This window comes from Zeugodacus cucurbitae, chromosome X, assembly GCF_028554725.1.
Source record: "Zeugodacus cucurbitae isolate PBARC_wt_2022May chromosome X, idZeuCucr1.2, whole genome shotgun sequence".
NCBI lineage: Eukaryota > Metazoa > Arthropoda > Insecta > Diptera > Tephritidae > Zeugodacus > Zeugodacus cucurbitae.
The window spans coordinates 24595513-24615924 of record NC_071672.1 but is presented as its reverse complement, the minus strand read 5'-3'; the positions used below and the strand labels follow the sequence as shown (position 1 = coordinate 24615924).

Sequence of the window (20412 nt, the reverse complement as noted above, 5' to 3'; positions counted from 1 at the left end):
TCTTGTCTTGTCTTGTCCTGTCCTGTCGTATGTTGTGTTGTTTTGTCTTGTCTTGTCATGTCATGTCATGTCGTGTCTTGTGTTGCTTTGTCTTGTCTTGTCATGTCGTGTGTTGTGTTGTTTTGTCTTGTCTTGTTGTGTATTGTCATGTCTTATATTGTCTTGTCTTGTCTTGTCATGTCATGTCATGTCGTGTGTTGTGTTGTTTTGTCTTGTCTTGTTTTGTCTTGTCTTGTCTTGTCTTGCCTTATCTTGCCTTGTCTTGTCTTGTCTGGTCTTGTCTTGTCTTGTCTTGTCTTGTCTTGTCATGTCTTGTCTTGTTTTGTCTTGACTTGTATTGTCTTGTTTTCTCATGTAATGTCATGTCGTGTGTTGTGTTGTTTTGTCTTGTCTTTTGTTGTTTTGTCGTCTCATGTCTTGTCTTGTCTTGTCTTGTCTTGTCCTGTCCTGTCGTGTGTTGTGTTGTTTTGTCTTGTCTTGTCATGTCATGTCATGTCGTGTCTTGTGTTGCTTTGTCTTGTCTTGTCTTGTCTTGTCATGTCATTCATCTATCTATTTATCTATGAGTTGTACTTTTAACTCTCGGAAATGTCTATATTGGAATTTACTGTTAACTACTAGTAAAAAATACAATTTAAATAAGTTTACTAATTTAACTTATTTAGATAAAATTAATTTAAATGTAATTATTTTATCCAACTTAATTAAAATTAACTATAGAAAAAAAAAAAAAAAAAAATTAGATGAAAACAGCCTATTATAAATGAAATAAGCTGTTTTCATTGAATGAATTGCCTGACGAAAAGGGTTACCTTGATAGGGTAAATTATGTAATAATATTACATTCATTATATTTAATAGAATTAAACTATTTCTAAAAGTATCAAAAACTTTTGTGCATCATACACCAAAATATATCAATTATAAAAAGATAAGCTAATCAAGCTACTGGGTTCATACCCCATTTATAAAGGTCCTAATCCTTTTCTTTTTAATTTTTAATAATTCAGCTAAAATTATATTCTTCTTTATCTTAATTACAGGTACAATAATCACAGTATCATCTAATTCTTGATTGGGAGCTTGAATAGGTCTAGAAATTAATTTATTATCTTTTATCCCCCTAATAAATAGTAATAATTTAATATCTACAGAAGCCTCTCTTAAGTATTTCCTAACTCAAGCCTTAGCCTCAGCAGTATTATTATTTGCTATTATAATGAGATACTTAAACAATTTTCCTGTCACACAAGAAAATTCTTTATATAATGACTTAATTATTACATCATCACTATTATTAAAAAGAGGGGCAGCCCCCTTTCATTTCTGATTTCCAAATGTTATAGAAGGCTTATCGTGAATAAACGCTTTAACTTTAATAACCTGACAAAAAATTGCCCCTCTTATATTAATCTCCTACATTTCGCCAAACAATTTTATTCTTTTAGTAATCTTTACATCAACCATTGTAGGATCTTTAGGAGGATTAAATCAAACTTCCTTACGAAAGTTAATAGCCTTCTCCTCTATCAACCACCTAGGTTGAATATTAGCGGCTATGCAAACTAGTGAATCGATATGATTAATTTATTTTTCATTTTATTCATTTTTATCCTTCAGTCTAACCTTCATATTCAACAATTTTAAAATATTCCACATCAATCAACTATTCGATTCATTTTTTAGATCAAAAATTTTAAAATTTATATTATTTCTTAATCTTCTATCCTTAGGTGGACTACCCCCATTCATTGGGTTTCTACCTAAATGGTTGGTTATTCAGATATTAGTTCTAAAAAGACAATACATTTTAGTAACCATCATAACTGTAATAACTTTAATTACATTATTTTTTTATCTACGACTATGTTTTGCAGCTTTTATACTAAACTACTACGAAAATAATTGAACGGTAAATATATTCATCAACAATTTTTCTTTTAAAACTATACTTGTTTTATCTTTCATCTCTACATTTAGATTAGTACTAGTTTCCCTAGTCTACCTATTCTTGTAAATTTATAGAATAAGGCTTTAAGTTAAATAAACTAATAGCCTTCAAAGCTATAAATATAAGTATAGTCTTTTAAGCCTTAGTAAGTTTTTACTCCTTTAGAATTGCAGTCTAATGTCATTATTGACTATAAAGCCTTGATTAAAAAGAATAAATTCTTATAAATAGATTTACAGTCTATTGCCTAAACTTCAGCCATTTAATCGCGACAATGGCTATTTTCAACGAACCATAAAGATATCGGAACATTATATTTTATTTTCGGAGCTTGAGCAGGTATAGTAGGAACATCTCTTAGAATCTTAGTCCGGGCAGAACTGGGTCACCCAGGAGCTTTAATCGGAGATGATCAAATCTATAATGTCATCGTAACAGCTCATGCATTTGTTATGATTTTTTTCATAGTAATACCTATTATAATTGGAGGATTTGGAAATTGACTAGTACCCCTAATACTAGGAGCGCCAGATATAGCATTCCCTCGAATGAATAATATAAGATTTTGATTATTACCTCCCTCTCTTACATTACTTTTAGTGAGCAGTATAGTAGAAAACGGAGCTGGTACAGGTTGAACTGTTTATCCTCCCCTTTCATCAATTATCCCTCATGGTGGGGCCTCAGTTGATTTAGCTATTTTTTCTCTGCATATAGCTGGTATTTCATCAATTTTAGGAGCCGTAAATTTCATTACTACAGTAATTAATATGCGATCAACAGGAATCACATTTGACCGGATACCTTTATTCGTTTGAGCCGTAGTATTGACAGCTCTTCTTTTACTTCTATCTCTACCTGTATTAGCCGGAGCTATTACTATACTTTTAACAGACCGAAACTTAAACACCTCTTTCTTCGACCCAGCTGGTGGTGGAGACCCTATTTTATACCAACATTTGTTTTGATTCTTTGGACACCCTGAAGTTTATATTTTAATTTTACCAGGATTCGGTATAATTTCTCATATTATTAGACAAGAATCGGGTAAAAGGGAAACATTTGGTTCCTTAGGTATAATTTACGCTATAATAGCAATTGGATTACTTGGATTTATCGTATGAGCCCATCATATATTTACAGTAGGTATAGATGTTGATACTCGAGCTTACTTCACTTCAGCTACAATAATTATTGCTGTTCCTACTGGAATTAAAATTTTCAGATGACTAGCCACTCTTCATGGAACACAATTAAATTATTCCCCAGCTATATTATGAGCTTTAGGTTTTGTATTTTTATTCACAGTTGGGGGACTAACTGGAGTAGTATTAGCCAACTCTTCTGTTGATATTATTCTTCATGACACTTACTACGTAGTAGCTCATTTCCATTATGTTTTATCAATAGGAGCAGTATTTGCTATTATAGCTGGATTTGTACACTGATATCCATTATTTACTGGATTAGTTTTAAACCCTAAGTGATTAAAAAGTCAATTTATTATTATATTTATTGGTGTAAACTTAACTTTCTTCCCTCAACACTTCTTAGGATTAGCAGGAATACCTCGACGTTACTCCGACTACCCAGATGCTTACACAACATGAAATGTAGTTTCTACAATTGGTTCATCAATTTCTTTACTAGGAATTCTTTTCTTCTTATTTATTATTTGAGAAAGATTAGTTACTCAACGTCAAGTAATTTACCCAATGCAACTTAGTTCTTCAATTGAATGACTTCAAAATACACCACCTGCTGAACATAGTTATTCAGAATTACCTCTTTTAACTAATTTCTAATATGGCAGATTAGTGCAATGGATTTAAGCTCCATATATAAAGTATTTTACTTTTATTAGAAACTAATGACAACATGAGCTGCCCTTGGCCTTCAAGATAGTGCCTCTCCTCTTATAGAACAACTTACATTTTTTCATGATCATGCTCTTATAATTTTAGTAATAATTACAACTCTTGTAGGTTATTTAATATTTATATTGTTCTTCAATACTTACACAAACCGAAACCTCCTTCACGGTCAAACCATTGAAATAATTTGAACTATTCTTCCAGCAATTGTTCTGCTATTTATTGCTTTCCCCTCTCTACGCCTACTTTACTTATTGGATGAAATTAATGAACCTTCAGTAACTTTAAAGGCTATCGGACACCAATGATACTGAAGTTACGAATATTCAGATTTCATAAATGTAGAATTTGACTCATGTTGTTTTGTCTTGTCATGTCATGTCATGTCGTGTCTTGTGTTGCTTTGTCTTGTCTTGTCATGTCGTGTGTTGTGTTGTTTTGTCTTGTCTTGTTGTGTATTGTCATGTCTTATATTGTCTTGTATTGTCTTGTCATGTCATGTCATGTCGTGTGTTGTGTTGTTTTGTCTTGTCTTGTTTTGTCTTGTCTTGTCTTGTCTTGCCTTATCTTGCCTTGTCTTGTCTTGTCTGGTCTTGTCTTGTCTTGTCTTGTCTTGTCTTGTCTTGTCTTGTCTTGTCATGTCTTGTCTTGTTTTGTCTTGACTTGTATTGTCTTGTTTTCTCATGTAATGTCATGTCGTGTGTTGTGTTGTTTTGTCTTGTCTTGTTTTGTCTTGTCTTGTCTTGTCTTGCCTTATCTTGCCTTGTCTTGTCTTGTCTGGTCTTGTCTTGTCTTGTCTTGTCTTGTCTTGTCTTGTCTTGTCCTGTCCTGTCGTGTGTTGTGTTGTTTTGTCTTGTCTTGTCATGTCATGTCATGTCGTGTCTTGTGTTGCTTTGTCTTGTCTTGTCTTGTCTTGTCATGTCATTCATCTATCTATTTATCTATGAGTTGTACTTTTAACTCTCGGAAATGTCTATATTGGAATTTACTGTTAACTACTAGTAAAAAATACAATTTAAATAAGTTTACTAATTTAACTTATTTAGATAAAATTAATTTAAATGTAATTATTTTATCTAACTTAATTAAAATTAACTATAGAAAAAAAAAAAAAAAAATTAGATGAAAACAGCCTATTATAAATGAAATAAGCTGTTTTCATTGAATGAATTGCCTGACGAAAAGGGTTACCTTGATAGGGTAAATTATGTAATAATATTACATTCATTATATTTAATAGAATTAAACTATTTCTAAAAGTATCAAAAACTTTTGTGCATCATACACCAAAATATATCAATTATAAAAAGATAAGCTAATCAAGCTACTGGGTTCATACCCCATTTATAAAGGTCCTAATCCTTTTCTTTTTAATTTTTAATAATTCAGCTAAAATTATATTCTTCTTTATCTTAATTACAGGTACAATAATCACAGTATCATCTAATTCTTGATTGGGAGCTTGAATAGGTCTAGAAATTAATTTATTATCTTTTATCCCCCTAATAAATAGTAATAATTTAATATCTACAGAAGCCTCTCTTAAGTATTTCCTAACTCAAGCCTTAGCCTCAGCAGTATTATTATTTGCTATTATAATGAGATACTTAAACAATTTTCCTGTCACACAAGAAAATTCTTTATATAATGACTTAATTATTACATCATCACTATTATTAAAAAGAGGGGCAGCCCCCTTTCATTTCTGATTTCCAAATGTTATAGAAGGCTTATCGTGAATAAACGCTTTAACTTTAATAACCTGACAAAAAATTGCCCCTCTTATATTAATCTCCTACATTTCGCCAAACAATTTTATTCTTTTAGTAATCTTTACATCAACCATTGTAGGATCTTTAGGAGGATTAAATCAAACTTCCTTACGAAAGTTAATAGCCTTCTCCTCTATCAACCACCTAGGTTGAATATTAGCGGCTATGCAAACTAGTGAATCGATATGATTAATTTATTTTTCATTTTATTCATTTTTATCCTTCAGTCTAACCTTCATATTCAACAATTTTAAAATATTCCACATCAATCAACTATTCGATTCATTTTTTAGATCAAAAATTTTAAAATTTATATTATTTCTTAATCTTCTATCCTTAGGTGGACTACCCCCATTCATTGGGTTTCTACCTAAATGGTTGGTTATTCAGATATTAGTTCTAAAAAGACAATACATTTTAGTAACCATCATAACTGTAATAACTTTAATTACATTATTTTTTTATCTACGACTATGTTTTGCAGCTTTTATACTAAACTACTACGAAAATAATTGAACGGTAAATATATTCATCAACAATTTTTCTTTTAAAACTATACTTGTTTTATCTTTCATCTCTACATTTAGATTAGTACTAGTTTCCCTAGTCTACCTATTCTTGTAAATTTATAGAATAAGGCTTTAAGTTAAATAAACTAATAGCCTTCAAAGCTATAAATATAAGTATAGTCTTTTAAGCCTTAGTAAGTTTTTACTCCTTTAGAATTGCAGTCTAATGTCATTATTGACTATAAAGCCTTGATTAAAAAGAATAAATTCTTATAAATAGATTTACAGTCTATTGCCTAAACTTCAGCCATTTAATCGCGACAATGGCTATTTTCAACGAACCATAAAGATATCGGAACATTATATTTTATTTTCGGAGCTTGAGCAGGTATAGTAGGAACATCTCTTAGAATCTTAGTCCGGGCAGAACTGGGTCACCCAGGAGCTTTAATCGGAGATGATCAAATCTATAATGTCATCGTAACAGCTCATGCATTTGTTATGATTTTTTTCATAGTAATACCTATTATAATTGGAGGATTTGGAAATTGACTAGTACCCCTAATACTAGGAGCGCCAGATATAGCATTCCCTCGAATGAATAATATAAGATATTGATTATTACCTCCCTCTCTTACATTACTTTTAGTGAGCAGTATAGTAGAAAACGGAGCTGGTACAGGTTGAACTGTTTATCCTCCCCTTTCATCAATTATCCCTCATGGTGGGGCCTCAGTTGATTTAGCTATTTTTTCTCTGCATTTAGCTGGTATTTCATCAATTTTAGGAGCCGTAAATTTCATTACTACAGTAATTAATATGCGATCAACAGGAATCACATTTGACCGGATACCTTTATTCGTTTGAGCCGTAGTATTGACAGCTCTTCTTTTACTTCTATCTCTACCTGTATTAGCCGGAGCTATTACTATACTTTTAACAGACCGAAACTTAAACACCTCTTTCTTCGACCCAGCTGGTGGTGGAGACCCTATTTTATACCAACATTTGTTTTGATTCTTTGGACACCCTGAAGTTTATATTTTAATTTTACCAGGATTCGGTATAATTTCTCATATTATTAGACAAGAATCGGGTAAAAGGGAAACATTTGGTTCCTTAGGTATAATTTACGCTATAATAGCAATTGGATTACTTGGATTTATCGTATGAGCCCATCATATATTTACAGTAGGTATAGATGTTGATACTCGAGCTTACTTCACTTCAGCTACAATAATTATTGCTGTTCCTACTGGAATTAAAATTTTCAGATGACTAGCCACTCTTCATGGAACACAATTAAATTATTCCCCAGCTATATTATGAGCTTTAGGTTTTGTATTTTTATTCACAGTTGGGGGACTAACTGGAGTAGTATTAGCCAACTCTTCTGTTGATATTATTCTTCATGACACTTACTACGTAGTAGCTCATTTCCATTATGTTTTATCAATAGGAGCAGTATTTGCTATTATAGCTGGATTTGTACACTGATATCCATTATTTACTGGATTAGTTTTAAACCCTAAGTGATTAAAAAGTCAATTTATTATTATATTTATTGGTGTAAACTTAACTTTCTTCCCTCAACACTTCTTAGGATTAGCAGGAATACCTCGACGTTACTCCGACTACCCAGATGCTTACACAACATGAAATGTAGTTTCTACAATTGGTTCATCAATTTCTTTACTAGGAATTCTTTTCTTCTTATTTATTATTTGAGAAAGATTAGTTACTCAACGTCAAGTAATTTACCCAATGCAACTTAGTTCTTCAATTGAATGACTTCAAAATACACCACCTGCTGAACATAGTTATTCAGAATTACCTCTTTTAACTAATTTCTAATATGGCAGATTAGTGCAATGGATTTAAGCTCCATATATAAAGTATTTTACTTTTATTAGAAACTAATGACAACATGAGCTGCCCTTGGCCTTCAAGATAGTGCCTCTCCTCTTATAGAACAACTTACATTTTTTCATGATCATGCTCTTATAATTTTAGTAATAATTACAACTCTTGTAGGTTATTTAATATTTATATTGTTCTTCAATACTTACACAAACCGAAACCTCCTTCACGGTCAAACCATTGAAATAATTTGAACTATTCTTCCAGCAATTGTTCTGCTATTTATTGCTTTCCCCTCTCTACGCCTACTTTACTTATTGGATGAAATTAATGAACCTTCAGTAACTTTAAAGGCTATCGGACACCAATGATACTGAAGTTACGAATATTCAGATTTCATAAATGTAGAATTTGACTCATATATAATCCCTACTAATAAATTAGCTACAGACGGATTTCGTTTATTAGACGTAGATAACCGAGTAGTTTTACCTATAAATTCACAAATTCGAATTTTAGTGACAGCCGCAGATGTAATCCACTCTTGAACAATTCCATCGTTAGGAGTAAAAGTTGATGGAACCCCGGGCCGATTAAACCAAACTAATTTTTTAATAAACCGCCCAGGTTTATTCTATGGTCAATGTTCTGAAATTTGCGGAGCTAATCACAGTTTTATACCTATTGTAATCGAAAGAATCCCTGTTAATCATTTTATTAAATGAGTTACTAACAGAGCTAACTCATAATTTATCATTAGATGACTGAAAGCAAGTACTGGTCTCTTAAACCATTTTATAGTAAATTAGCACTTACTTCTAATGAAAAAAAATTAGTTAAAATATAACATTAGTGTGTCAAACTGAAATTACTGAATTAATTAGTATTTTTTAATTCCACAAATAGCTCCTATCGGTTGATTAAGTTTATTTATTATCTTCTCAATTACTTTTATTTTGTTTAGTATAATAAATTATTATTCTGTACTTCCACAAACCCCTAAATCTCAAATCTCAAAGAAGTATTCATCTACATCCCTTAACTGAAAATGATAACAAATTTATTCTCTGTATTCGATCCCTCATCAAGCATTTTCAATTTATCATTAAATTGAATAAGAACATTCCTAGGATTATTGTTAATCCCATCAGCTTACTGATTAATACCATCACGATGACATATTTTTTGAAATTCTATTTTACTAACACTACATAAGGAATTCAAAACCTTATTAGGTCCCTCAAGTCATTCAGGTTCAACCTTCATTTTCGTTTCATTATTTTCTCTAATTCTATTTAATAATTTTATAGGTTTATTCCCTTATATCTTCACAAGTACAAGTCATTTAACATTGACCCTTACCTTGGCTCTTCCTCTATGATTATGTTTTATATTATATGGATGAATTAACCACACTCAACACATATTTGCCCATTTAGTGCCCCAAGGAACTCCAGCAGTACTAATACCATTCATGGTATGTATTGAAACTATTAGTAATATTATTCGGCCAAGAACTTTAGCTGTTCGACTAGCGGCTAATATAATCGCAGGACACTTATTATTAACCCTATTGGGAAATACTGGCCCTTCGTTATCTTACATTATTGTATCCCTTTTATTAATTGGACAAATTGCTTTATTAGTACTTGAATCAGCTGTAGCTATTATTCAGTCATATGTATTTGCTGTTTTAAGTACTTTATACTCTAGTGAAGTAAATTAATGTCAACACACTCAAATCACCCATTCCATTTAGTAGATTATAGCCCATGACCTTTAACAGGAGCTATCGGAGCTATAACATCAGTATCAGGTTTAGTTAAATGATTCCACCAATACGACATTTCGCTATTTCTATTAGGAAATGTAATTACTATCCTAACAGTCTATCAATGATGACGAGACGTCTCACGAGAAGGAACATTTCAAGGATTACATACCCTACCAGTTACATTAGGCCTTCGATGAGGAATAATTTTATTTATTTTATCAGAAGTCTTATTCTTTGTATCCTTCTTTTGAGCATTTTTCCATAGCAGACTATCACCTGCCATCGAATTAGGTGCTTCATGACCCCCTGCTGGTATTCAACCATTCAATCCATTCCAAATTCCTTTGTTAAATACAGCAATTCTTTTATCATCTGGAGTTACAGTAACTTGAGCTCACCATAGATTAATAGAGGGTAATCATTCTCAAGCCACACAAGGATTATTTTTTACAGTTTTATTAGGGGTTTACTTCACTATCCTACAAGCCTATGAATACATCGAAGCACCTTTTACTATTGCAGATTCAGTTTACGGTTCTACATTCTTTATAGCAACAGGCTTCCATGGAATTCACGTATTAATTGGAACAACTTTCCTTTTAGTCTGTTTAATCCGACATTTAAATAATCATTTTTCTAAAACTCATCATTTCGGATTTGAAGCAGCCGCATGATACTGACATTTCGTTGATATTGTATGATTATTCCTCTATATCTCAATTTATTGATGAGGAGGTTAATTAATTATCTGTATAGTATATAAGTATATTTGACTTCCAATCATAAGGTCTACTAATCAGTAGTATAGATAATCTTTTCAATCATTATTATAGGGTTAATTCTAATAACAATCACCAGAATTGTAATAATTTTAGCTTCAGTACTTTCAAAAAAAGCTCTTACAGACCGAGAAAAATGTTCTCCATTTGAATGTGGGTTTGATCCAAAGTCATCTTCACGCCTACCTTTCTCACTTCGATTCTTCCTAATCACTATTATTTTTCTAATTTTCGATGTAGAAATTGCTCTTATTTTACCTATAGTTCTAATTATCTCTACTTCAGACATCTTCATATGAACAATTACCTCAATTATTTTCATTATTATTCTAATTATTGGATTATATCATGAATGGAATCAAGGAATATTAAACTGATCAAACTAAACCTAGGGTTGTAGTTAATTATAACATTTGATTTGCATTCAAAAAGTATTGATATTCTCAATCTACCTTAAACAGAATATGAAGCGATTTATTGCAATTAGTTTCGACCTAATCTTAGGTATTTAATACCCTTATTCTCTAAATGTATAAAATTAATTATTTACTAAATCTTTTTAATTGAAGCCAAAAAGAGGCTTATCACTGTTAATGATAGAATTGAGGTTATTCTCCAATTAAGGAAGTATGACGTTCAAGAAAAAGCTGCTAACTTTTATCGTTTAATGGTTAAACTCCATTTGTACTTCTGTTTATATAGTTTAGCAAAAACATTACATTTTCATTGTAAAAACAAAATTTTACTATTTTTATAAATTACTAAAACTAATTCACTATATCCAAAAATTACATAATTACCCTAACATCTTCAGTGTTATGCTCTACATTTAAGCTATTTGAATAAAATATTAAAAAGAAAGAAAACAAGAAAGTAATTCATAAAACAAATAATAAAAGATAAATCTTCAAGTTATTATTGTGTATAACAAATATATGTTGAGAATATTTCCCTAATTCGTTATATAAATTTTGACCCCCTAAAAATTCTGATCAACCCTGATCAAAAGATTTACATACTCTTCCTCCTAAAATCAAGGGATAGTTAATAATCCCATAAGTAGAGATATAAGGTATAAATCATATAGAACCAAAAAAATAACTGCTAACATAATTACTTAAAGATTTATTAAAATAAAATAAAGAAACATTTGAAATTAAATAGCCTAATACACCTCCCACAATACAAACAAACAAAGTTAACAACTTCAAATAACTAGGCAAACAAATTATAAAGGGTGATTTTTTAAGAGCTTGATAACTTTTTAAAAAAAAAAACGCATAAAATTTGCAAAATCTCATCGGTTCTTTATTTGAAACGTTAGATTGGTTCATGACATTTACTTTTTGAAGATAATTTCATTTAAATGTTGACCGCGGCTGCGTCTTAGGTGGTCCATTCGGAAAGTCCAATTTTGGGCAACTTTTTCGAGCATTTCGGCCGGAATAGCCCGAATTTCTTCGGAAATGTTGTCTTCCAAAGCTGGAATAGTTGCTGGCTTATTTCTGTAGACTTTAGACTTGACGTAGCCCCACAAAAAATAGTCTAAAGGCGTTAAATCGCATGATCTTGGTGGCCAACTTACGGGTCCATTTCTTGAGATGAATTGTTCTCCGAAGTTTTCCCTCAAAATGGCCATAGAATCGCGAGCTGTGTGGCATGTAGCGCCATCTTGTTGAAACCACATGTCAACCAAGTTCAGTTCTTCCATTTTTGGCAACAAAAAGTTTGTTAGCATCGAACGATAGCGATCGCCATTCACCGTAACGTTGCGTCCAACAGCATCTTTGAAAAAATACGGTCCAATGATTCCACCAGCGTACAAACCACACCAAACAGTGCATTTTTCGGGATGCATGGGCAGTTCTTCAACGGCTTCTGGTTGCTCTTCACCCCAAATGCGGCAATTTTGCTTATTTACGTAGCCATTCAACCAGAAATGAGCCTCATCGCTGAACAAAATTTGTCGATAAAAAACATTTCGAACCGAACACTGATATTGGTAATAAAATTCAATGATTTGCAAGCGTTGCTCGTTAGTAAGTCTATTCATGATGAAATGTCAAAGCATACTGAGCATCTTTCTCTTTGACACCATGTCTGAAATCCCACGTGATCTGTCAAATACTAATGCATGAAAATCCTAACCTCAAAAAAATCACCCGTTATATGGTGTAGGAAAAATCAATCAACTTAACATACTACCTCCCACAATTCTCATTACTAGTAAACCTCTCATCCCACGAAGCATAATTCATCCCTCATCTCTTAACATATTTAAAGAACCACAAATTAATTCACCTGTTATTGAATAATAGACCAATCGAAAAGAATAGCAAACAGTTAAACCAGTAGAAAAAAAATATAAAAAGAAAGAAAATATATTAATATAACTTAAAGAAACAATCTCAAGAATTATGTCCTTAGAATAAAACCCAGCTAAAAAAGGCATACCACACAACGCTAAATTAGCAACATTAAAACAACCAGATGTTAATGGTATATAAATACCAAGTCCTCCTATCAAACGAATATCTTGAGAATTATTCATATTATGAATAATAGCTCCAGCACATATAAATAAAAGAGCCTTAAATAAAGCATGAGTTAACAGATGAAAAAAAGCTAATTTATAAAATCCTATAGATAAAATTCTTATTATTAATCCTAATTGTCTTAAAGTAGATAGGGCAATAATCTTTTTTAGGTCAAATTCAAAATTAGCCCCCAATCCAGCTATAAATATAGTCAAACCAGATAATAATAATAATAAATCCCCTAATCATGTACCTCTCAACAAAATATTAAATCGAATTAATAAATAAACCCCAGCAGTCACCAAAGTAGAAGAAAGAAAATATATTAATATAACTTAAAGAAACAATCTCAAGAATTATGTCCTTAGAATAAAACCCAGCTAAAAAAGGCATACCACACAACGCTAAATTAGCAACATTAAAACAACCAGATGTTAATGGTATATAAATACCAAGTCCTCCTATCAAACGAATATCTTGAGAATTATTCATATTATGAATAATAGCTCCAGCACATATAAATAAAAGAGCCTTAAATAAAGCATGAGTTAACAGATGAAAAAAAGCTAATTTATAAAATCCTATAGATAAAATTCTTATTATTAATCCTAATTGTCTTAAAGTAGATAGGGCAATAATCTTTTTTAGGTCAAATTCAAAATTAGCCCCCAATCCAGCTATAAATATAGTCAAACCAGATAATAATAATAATAAATCCCCTAATCATCTACCTCTCAACAAAATATTAAATCGAATTAATAAATAAACCCCAGCAGTCACCAAAGTAGAAGAATGAACTAAAGCAGAAACTGGTGTAGGAGCCGCTATAGCAGCAGGTAATCAAGATGAAAATGGAATCTGAGCACTCTTAGTTATAGCAGCTAATATAATCAAAGCCCCAATAATTTCCATTTCTACTCTATTTTTCATAACTTCTAAATAAAAAATATAGTTTCAACTCCCGTAATTTAACATTCAAGCAATAGCTAATAAAAATGCGACATCCCCAATCCGATTGGATAAAGCTGTTAATATGCCAGCATTATATGACTTAACATTTTTAAAATAAATAACTAAACAATAAGATACTAATCCTAACCCATCTCACCCTAATAAAATTCTAATCAAATTTGGACTAATAATTAATAACATTATAGATATAACGAATATAAGAACTAATATAATAAAACGATTAATATTTAAATCACCTCTCATATACTCCTTTCTATAATAAATAACTAAAGAAGCAATTAATAGAACAAAAGATATAAATAATAAACTTATTCAATCAAATAAAAAGGTTATTACAATTCTAGCTGAATTTAAACTTACAACTTCTCACTCCAAAAAGATAGTATAATCATTTATTAAAAATAACAAACTAGACAAAAAAAAATTGATTCTAATAGAAATTAAAACCAAAAATCTAATTCTACAAATTGATAAATATTTCACGATCTAAAATGACTAACTCATATCATTGACACCACAAATCAATATTTTAAATAAACTATTTAGATTAATTAAAGTCAAAATAAACAAATATCTCTCTTTAAAATTAATAAATTTAAAGGAAACCAATGAAGAAATAATAGCAAATATTCCCGAATCTTACCCCCTCTAAATGAATATACGCCAGAAAATACCTTACCATGTTGACTATAAGCATATAAATATAATGTATATGCAGCTCTAAAAAAAGATAGTAAAGATAAAGAAATTATAGTAACTCAAGATCAACTAACAGTTCTATTCAATAAAGAAATTTCACCTAATAAATTCAACGAAGGAGGGGCCGCTATGTTACAAGCTCTTAGTAAAAATCACCATAATGTTATAGAAGGTATAAAATTTAATAACCCCTTATTAATTAATAAACTTCGACTCCCTAACCGTTCATAAGTAATATTGGCTAAACAAAACAACCCTGAAGAACATAACCCATGAGCAATTATCAAAGTATAAGATCCGCAAAGACCTCAATAAGTTAAAGTTATAAGACCCCCTAATACAATACCTATATGAGCTACAGAAGAATAAGCAATAAGAGCCTTTAAATCAGTTTGACGTTAACAAACCAAACTAATCAATACCCCCCCTACTAATCTAATACTAACTCAAATATAATTATATTTAATGCCTCTCATTTGTATAAAAGAAAACACTCGTAATAACCCGTATCCTCCTAACTTCAATATAATGCCGGCTAAAATTATTGATCCTGAAACTGGAGCCTCTACATGAGCTTTAGGTAGCCATAAATGAACCAAAAATATTGGTATCTTAACTAAAAAGGCTAAAATTAAACTTAAATACAACAAATCATAATTAAATATATAATTACCCAATAAATAAAAGTTTATAGTATTTAAAGTATTATATAAATAAAAAATCCCAACCAATATAGGTAAAGAAACTAATAAAGTGTAAAATAATAAATAAACACCAGCCTGTAAACGTTCTGGTTGATATCCTCATCCTAAAATTAAAAATAAAGTAGGAATTAAACTACTTTCAAAAAATAAATAAAATATAAATAAATTTATACTTCTAAAAGTCAAAACTAAAAAAATCAATAAAATTAATACATTAAACAAAAATAATCTTTTATAATTATTATATTTATTAACAGACTCACTAGCTGTCAACATTAATGTACAAATTCAAAAACTTAATAAAATTAATCCATAAGAAATTACATCAAATCCTAAAAAATAAGAAATATTTACAAAATAATTAGTACAATAATTTAATATAATGAAAATAAAAGTAACAACAAATAATAAATTTTGTACCATTCAAAACAAACCGTTAATAAAACAAATAGGACTAATAAAAAGTATTATAAAAATTAATTTTAACATTGTAAAATATTAAATGATTGAAAATAATCATTTCCATGAGTACGAATTATAGAAACTAAAATAGAAAGACCTAAAGCACCTTCGCACACTCTAAAGGTCAAAAATATTATACTAAAAAATCTTCTATAATCTATCAAATTTAAAAAAATAAATAAAAGAAAAAATAAATTTAGTACAATATACTCTAAACTCAAAAGTATTGATAATAAATGCTTACGATTAGAGACAAAAACAAAAATCCCTATTAAAAACAAAAAACAAGGTAGCCCTCAATATAAACTTATTAACATTAGTTTTAATAGTTTAATAAAAACATTGGTCTTGTAAACCAAAAATAAGATTAAGTCTTTTAAAACTTCAAGAGAAAAGAAATTACTTTATCATTAATCCCCAAAATTAATATTTTAATTAAACTACCTCCTGATATTATACAACTATTTTTATACACATCTACATTAATTTCAAGACTTATTTTTATTCAAATAAACCATCCTTTAGCTATAGGGTTAATATTATTAATCCAAACTTTACAAATTTGTTTATTAACAGGATTAATAGCAAAAAGATTTTGATTTTCTTATATTCTATTTCTAATCTTCCTGGGAGGAATACTAGTTTTATTTATTTATGTAACCTCTCTAGCTTCAAACGAAATATTTTCTTTATCTATAAAATTAACTACTATTTGTGTAATAGCTACAGCAACTCTTATACTAATCTCCGTATTTATAGATAAATCATCAACAACATGCTTTATACAAAATCTAGAAATACAACCGTTTAACCAAATAAAAAGTATTCTTCCAGAAAACGCTCTAAATCTACATAAACTATATAACTTCCCCACAAATATAATCACCATTCTATTAATAAACTACCTTTTAGTTACTTTAATTGCTGTAGTAAAAATTACTAAATTATTTTATGGTCCTCTTCGGCCAATAAACTAATGAACAAACCTTTACGAACCCAACACCCCTTATTTAAAATTGCAAATAATGCTTTAGTAGATCTACCAGCTCCTGTAAATATTTCAGCTTGATGAAATTTCGGCTCCCTACTAGGATTATGTTTAATTATTCAAATTATAACAGGATTATTCTTAGCTATACATTATACAGCTGATATTAATTTAGCTTTCAATAGAGTAAACCACATTTGTCGTGATGTAAATTATGGTTGATTATTACGAACCCTTCATGCTAATGGAGCATCATTTTTCTTTATTTGTATCTACCTACACGTTGGACGAGGTATTTATTACGGATCCTATTTATTCACACCTACTTGATTAGTAGGAGTACTAATTCTATTATTAGTAATAGCAACAGCCTTTATAGGGTATGTCTTACCTTGAGGACAAATATCATTCTGAGGGGCCACAGTTATTATTGTCTTGTCTTGTCTTGTCTTGTCATGTCTTGTCTTGTCTTGTTTTGTTTTGTCGTGTCATGTCTTGTGTTGCTTTGTCTTGTCTTGTTGTGTATTGTCATGTCTTATATTGTCTTGTCTTGTCTTGTCATGTCTTGTCTTGTGTTGCTTTGTCTTGTCTTGTCATGTCGTGTGTTGTGTTGTTTTGTCTTGTCTTGTTGTGTATTGTCATGTCTTATATTGTCTTGTCTTGTCTTGTCATGTCTTGTCTTGTCTGGTTCAGTCCTGTCGTGTGTTGTGTTGGTTTGTCTTGTCTTGTCTTGTCATGTCGTGTCTTGTCTTGTTTTCTCATGTCATGTCATGTCGTGTGCTGTGTTGTTTTGTCTTGTCTTGTCTTGTCATGTCGTGTCTTGTGTTGCTTTGTCTTGTCTTGTCATGTCGTGTGTTGTGTTGTTTTGTCTTGTCTTGTTGTGTATTGTCATGTCTTATATTGTCTTGTCTTGTCTTGTCATGTCGTGTCTTGTCTTGTCTGGTTCTGTCCTGTCGTGTGTTGTGTTGGTTTGTCTTGTCTTGTCATGTCATGTCATGTCGTGTCTTGTGTTGCTTTGTCTTGTCTTGTCATGTCGTGTGTTGTGTTGTTTTGTCTTGTCTTGTTGTGTATTGTCATGTCTTGTCTTGTCTTGTGTTGTTTTGTCGTGTCATGTCTTGTCTTGTCTTGTCCTGTCCTGTCGTGTGTTGTGTTGGTTTGTCTTGTCTTGTCATGTCATGTCATGTCGTGTCTTGTGTGGCTTTGTCTTGTCTTGTCATGTCGTGTGTTGTGTTGTTTTGGCTTGTCTTGTTGTGTATTGTCATGTCTTATATTGTCTTGTCTTGTCCTGTCTTGTCTTGTCATGTCATGTCATGTCGTGTGCTGTGTTGTTTTGTCTTGTCTTGTCTTGTCTTGTCATGTCTTGTCTTGTCTTGTCTTGTCTTGTCTTGTCTTGTCTTGTTTTGTCTTGTCTTGTATTGTCTTGTTTTCTCATGTAATGTCCTGTCGTGTGTTGTGTTGTTTTGTCTTGTCTTGTGTTGCTTTGTCGTGTCATGTCTTGTCTTGTCTTGTCCTGTACTGTCGTGTGTTCTGTTGTCTTGTCTTGTCATGTCGTGTGTTGTGTTGTTTTGTCTTGTCTTGTGTTGTTTTGTCGTGTCATGTCTTGTCTTGTCTTGTCTTGTCTTGTCCTGTCCTGCCGTGTGTTGTGTTGTTTTGTCTTGTCTTGTCATGTCATGTCATGTCGTGTCTTGTGTTGCTTTGTCTTGTCTTGTCTTGTGTTGCCTCGTCTTGTCTTGTCTTGTCTTGTCCTGTCCTGACGTGTGTTGTGTTGTTTTGTCTTGTCTTGTCTTGTCTTGTCATGTCGTGTGTTGTGTTGTTTTGTCTTGTCTTGTCTTGTCTTGTCATGTCGTGTGTTGTGTTGTTTTGTCTTGTCTTGTCTTGTCCTGTCCTGTCGTGTGTTGTGTTGTTTTGTCTTGTCTTGTCTTGTTTTGTCTTGTCTTGTCTTGTTTTATGTTGTCTTGTTTTGTCATGTAATGTCATGTCGTGTGTTGTGTTGTTTTGTCTTGTCTTGTGTTGTTTTGTCGTGTCATGTCTTGTCTTGTCTTGTCCTGTCCTGCCGTGTGTTGTGTTGTTTTGTCTTGTCTTGTCATGTCATGTCATGTCGTGTCTTGTGTTGCTTTGTCTTGTCTTGTCTTGTGTTGCCTCGTCTTGTCTTGTCTTGTCTTGTCCTGTCCTGACGTGTGTTGTGTTGTTTTGTCTTGTCTTGTCTTGTCTTGTCATGTCGTGTGTTGTGTTGTTTTGTCTTGTCTTGTTGTGTATTGTCATGTCATGTCATGTCGTGTCTTGTGTTGCTTTGTCTTGTCTTGTCTTGTCTTGTCATGTCGTGTGTTGTGTTGTTTTGTCTTGTCTTGTTGTGTATTGTCATGTCTTATATTGTCTTGTCTTGTCTTGTCTTGTCATGTCATGTCATGTCGTGTGTTGTGTTGTTTTGTCTTGTCTTGTCTTGTCTTGTCTTGTCATGTCGTGTGTTGTGTTGTTTTGTCTTGTCTTGTCTTGTTTTGTCTTGTCTTGTCTTGTTTTATGTTGTCTTGTTTTGTCATGTAATGTCATGTCGTGTGTTGTGTTGTTTTGTCTTGTCTTGTGTTGTTTTGTCGTGTCATGTCTTGTCTTGTCTTGTCTTGTCTTGTCCTGTCCTGCCGTGTGTTGTGTTGTTTTGTCTTGTCTTGTCATGTCATGTCATGTCGTGTCTTGTGTTGCTTTGTCTTGTCTTGTCTTGTGTTGCCTCGTCTTGTCTTGTCTTGTCTTGTCCTGTCCTGACGTGTGTTGTGTTGCTTTGTCTTGTCTTGTCTTGTCTTGTCATGTCGTGTGTTGTGTTGTTTTGTCTTGTCTTGTCTTGTCTTGTCATGTCGTGCGTTGTGTTGTTTTGTCTTGTCTTGTGTTGTTTTGTCGTGTCATGTCTTGTCTTGTCTTGTCCTGTCTTGTCGTGTGTTGTCTTGTCTTGTCGTGTCCTGACGTGTGTTGTGTTGTTTTGTCTTGTCTTGTTTTGTCTTGTCCTGTCTTGTCTTGTCTTGTGTTGTCTTGTGTTGTTTTGTCGTGTCATGTCTTGTCTTGTCTTGTCCTGTCCTGTCGTATGTTGTGTTGTTTTGTCTTGTCTTGTCATGTCATGTCATGTCGTGTCTTGTGTTGCTTTGTCTTGTCTTGTCATGTCGTGTGTTGTGTTGTTTTGTCTTGTCTTGTTTTGTCTTGTCTTGTCTTGTCTTGCCTTATCTTGCCTTGTCTTGTCTTGTCTGGTCTTGTCTTGTCTTGTCTTGTCTTGTCTTGTCTTGTCATGTCTTGTCTTGTTTTGTCTTGTTTTCTCATGTAATGTCATGTCGTGTGTTGTGTTGTTTTGTCTTGTCTTTTGTTGTTTTGTCGTCTCATGTCTTGTCTTGTCTTGTCTTGTCTTGTCCTGTCCTGTCGTGTGTTGTGTTGTTTTGTCTTGTCTTGTCATGTCATGTCATGTCGTGTCTTGTGTTGCTTTGTCTTGTCTTGTCTTGTCTTGTCATGTCATTCATCTATCTATTTATCTATGAGTTGTACTTTTAACTCTCGGAA

At 31.7% G+C, this 20412-nt stretch overlaps 5 pseudogenes; 4 read left to right on the top strand and 1 right to left on the bottom strand.

The window, feature by feature from the left end:
* The first annotated feature begins 588 nt into the window (after positions 1–588).
* Positions 589–4017, top strand: LOC128923023 (NADH-ubiquinone oxidoreductase chain 2-like; annotated as a pseudogene).
* Positions 2500–4017, top strand: LOC128922947 (cytochrome c oxidase subunit 1-like; annotated as a pseudogene).
* A 777-nt stretch (positions 4018–4794) lies between these two features.
* LOC128923022 (NADH-ubiquinone oxidoreductase chain 2-like) lies at positions 4795–9854 on the top strand (annotated as a pseudogene).
* Positions 6704–10487, top strand: LOC128923147 (cytochrome c oxidase subunit 1-like; annotated as a pseudogene).
* Positions 10488–13308: 2821 nt separating this feature from the next.
* On the bottom strand, positions 13309–14145 carry LOC128923148 (NADH-ubiquinone oxidoreductase chain 5-like; annotated as a pseudogene).
* Between the last annotated feature and the right edge of the window lie 6267 nt (positions 14146–20412).